Here is a 3,562-nt window from a genome sequence, read left to right on the forward strand (position 1 = left end):
TGGGTTGTCATCAGTATGCTGAGGTGATCAGGCTAGCATGGACAATCCAGGTTAGGGTAATAATTGTGTGCCATCAAGTTGCAACTACTCATGGTGACCTCAGGACCTTGGGATTTTCAAGGCAAGAGATGAGCAGATGGGGTTTGCCATTGCCATCTTCTGCATAGCAACCCAAGTCTTCCTTGGTGGTGTCCCATCTGCATACTAACAGTGGCTAGCCCTTCTTAATTTTCAAGCTCTGATGAGACTGGGTTAGGCTGGGCTATCAGGCTGCTAAAATAATTATTACAAAATAATTGTGTGCCACCAAGTACACTAAACCTTGCTAAACTTCAGCCAGTGTTTTAGGCACATAAGGTTTTGTTGCCATGTTTTTTCTGCATTTCCATGATTGATATTCTTATCTAATGAAGTCTTTTATATGTCAGCAGTATAAATGCACAATTTGACACTGCTGGAATGCCTAGGTAGCTGATATTATGTCTGTCTTCTGATCTGTATTCCCTTCATTTGCTTTACTGAACTTAGTTGATCCTATCCATGTACAGGTTTATGGAACTGAACATTCAAGGTTTTATCATTATTACTGAGAACATACTCTTGAGATTGGTGACATCACTGTGATTGAAGGTCAACTCAGGATTTCATCTGTCTTAGCCATCTAGAAACAACATTCATCTTGTGCTGAGAGGATGCCAAAAGTAAAGTGAGTGAGTCTGTGTCAGCAGACTCTTTATCAAAAGTATTTAGTTAGAGTCAAATACATTTTATTAATTTCCTGAAATAAATCTTTGAAATGCCTCTTACTGTTCCAGGGCTGAACTTCTGTTCCCTGTACTAGATCCTGTACCTCTCCTTTTACCTTCAGTCATGTTCTTTTTTGCTTGAACTCAACACTTCATAGTAGGGTTGACAGCCCCCATGTCCTGGCGGGGGTTCCCCTGATTTTTGGGGCCCTGATTTGCCACCAGCCAGCTGGCCAGTGGGGAAACCCCACCCCCAAACAGGGACAACATCCATATCACAATGTGGTCACCCAGAAGTGATGTTATCATGTCGCCGGTATTGGGGGTGATGCTCTAGTTTTTGGGCAAACTCTGTGGTTTTGAGGGCAAAAAACCAAAGAGTTTTCCCAAAAAAGCTAGAGTGTCACCCCCAACATCAGTGATGCAGTAAGGTCACTTCTGTGTGACATCAATGTGCCATGCATGCTTTGCACACACAGCAGAAGATCCCACTGGATGCAAAGTAGGACCTGGCAACCCTGCCTCATTGCCATAATTTCATTGCAGTATCAGAAGACCAAGAAACTCTGTGGGGAAAGTTAGTTTGAGATAAGGACAGGGTAGACCCAGGTTTAAAGACCCTCTCAGTTTCTTGACTGATCATTGTGTCTCAGGTCGTTAGGAATGAATGGTGGATGGGGAAGCAAAGTATGCTGCCCTGAGCTTCTTGAGGAAATCTGGGATAAATCTATGCATTACACAGCTTAAGAAAACACATTACGCTGAAGCCAAGCCAAGCAGGTTCACACTACTCTTATTTAAATTTCACTTTTGTGGCATCAGAGGCATTGCTACTTGGCCAGATCTTACACAAGGCCAACAACATGTGCACAGATTAAGCATGTTAGGACTGCCTAAAGGACCACCTTTATCCATCTGTTAATATCTTCATCTGAAGCTTTTTGCTGTATTTCTCTACCTTCAGAAATGAAACAGGTACCTACTGAAGAAAGGACCTTTTATGGAGTGATAACCAGACTCTGGAAATGTCTCCTTAGATAGGTTTGCTTCTATCACTTCTAATATTTAAAAACCTCCTTCTAACCATATTTAGAATCCTTTTCTATGGTTTCGATGATTAATGTTTTATTGTGCTTTCCATCCTGCTGCTTAGTTGTATGCATTTATTTGGGAAATTCTTGCTTAGCCTTTCTACTAGATATAGTATGTGAGACAGCTTACATATAAAAGGTATTTTTTAAAAGAGAGCAAAATGCTTCCAATAAAACTTATTCTTTCTACAGCCACGAAATACAAACACGCAGAAAGAGAAAACTCCAGTAAACAGCTAAAGCAGTAAACAGGAGTAATACAGAAATAAAAGTAGTAAAAAACCAGCAATCAGAAATATAAATATGTTTTGTAAGTCAACCTGAAGCCTTCTGTTGAAAGCTGAGCTATAAAAGCATAAATAAATAGCATTGCATTACATTTCCTTTCTCTAGGACTTCTTTTAATTTAGCCCCTGGCTGTTTATGACCAACGTACAATAGATTTAGAGGGGGAGAGTCTCTGCTTTGCATGCTGAAGGTCCCAGGCTCAATCCCCAGTATCTCCACTTAAAAGGACCAGGTAGTAGATGATGTGAAAGACCTCTACCTGAGACCCTGGAGAGTGCAATTAGTCAGTACTGATCTTGATGGACCAATGGTCTGATTCAGTATAAGGCAGCTTCATGCTTGTTCATGTGTGTGTTCAAATTCTTCACCTTTGGGGCAAGGAGTAGGGATGGGCATTTTCTTTTATAATATGTACCCAGCAAACATCAAAGGAGTCCCTCTCCAATTAAGCCATCTGTTCTTGCTCAGACAGTATCACTGGTCATGGATCATTATGTAATCATAACAACAGTCATGTTTCCCGTTTTGGAAATGGCATCCTTGCACAAAATTTTAAATTAAATTTTAAATTTTAGACCTAAATTTTAGTGGTAGTGCTCTGCCTTTTGCAAATGGAAATAGTGGGAGTTTCTTTGTACAAACACATATCACATTAAAAAAAAACTACTAATGTAATGGCTTTTTACACTACTGGAAAAGTACTGCAGATTACATGCTACTGTTTAGGGTTTTGTCTTTGGTTCTTTCACAACTGGTTTTGTAGCAGACACATGCTGAATGATTCTGTACACAATTCATATGGATAACGTATGTCATTTATTCAGAGAATATTGGTGCAGCGTATAAAGATGATTGATAAACAGATCACGTTGAAAAATGCACAAATTTTACAGGAAACCTAGTGCAAAGAAACAAAATGGTATAAAAATAGTCACAGGTTTGATTTACAGAAGAGAGAAGTTAAACCAAAATGGGGATTGAGGGGGTTGAAACAGCAAGGATGAGAAATTTGAAATTATTCCTCCAGCAGAAATCTAGATGTCAGAAATGGTGATACCAGGAGACTCTGCTGCTTTGGTGACCACAAAGTGTCACTTGTTCTATAAACATGTTTGAATCTGCTCTCACATGCATCTCTTTTCATAACAATCGGGGGAAAGAACTGGAATCCTGCCAAAGAGGGAATCTGATGCAAAAGAAGCAATTTTCCAGCTTGTTTTGCATAATTTACCTTGAGTGCAGAATTGACATTCTCTTAGTGCAGAAAATTGATTTTTGGCACCAGCTTAGAATTGCCTTAGTTACATTTATCTTAGCGCATGAGATTATGTCATGCAATTTTCCCCCCATACAAAGGTGTTTTGGGGAGGGGGGCAGGGCACAAATTAAACATTGAACAGAAGTGGCAGGTTGCATTCTATTACATTGCTACAGTAG

Source organism: Gekko japonicus, unplaced genomic scaffold, assembly GCF_001447785.1.
Source record: "Gekko japonicus isolate JY-2015 unplaced genomic scaffold, Gekko_japonicus_V1.1 scaffold434, whole genome shotgun sequence".
NCBI lineage: Eukaryota > Metazoa > Chordata > Lepidosauria > Squamata > Gekkonidae > Gekko > Gekko japonicus.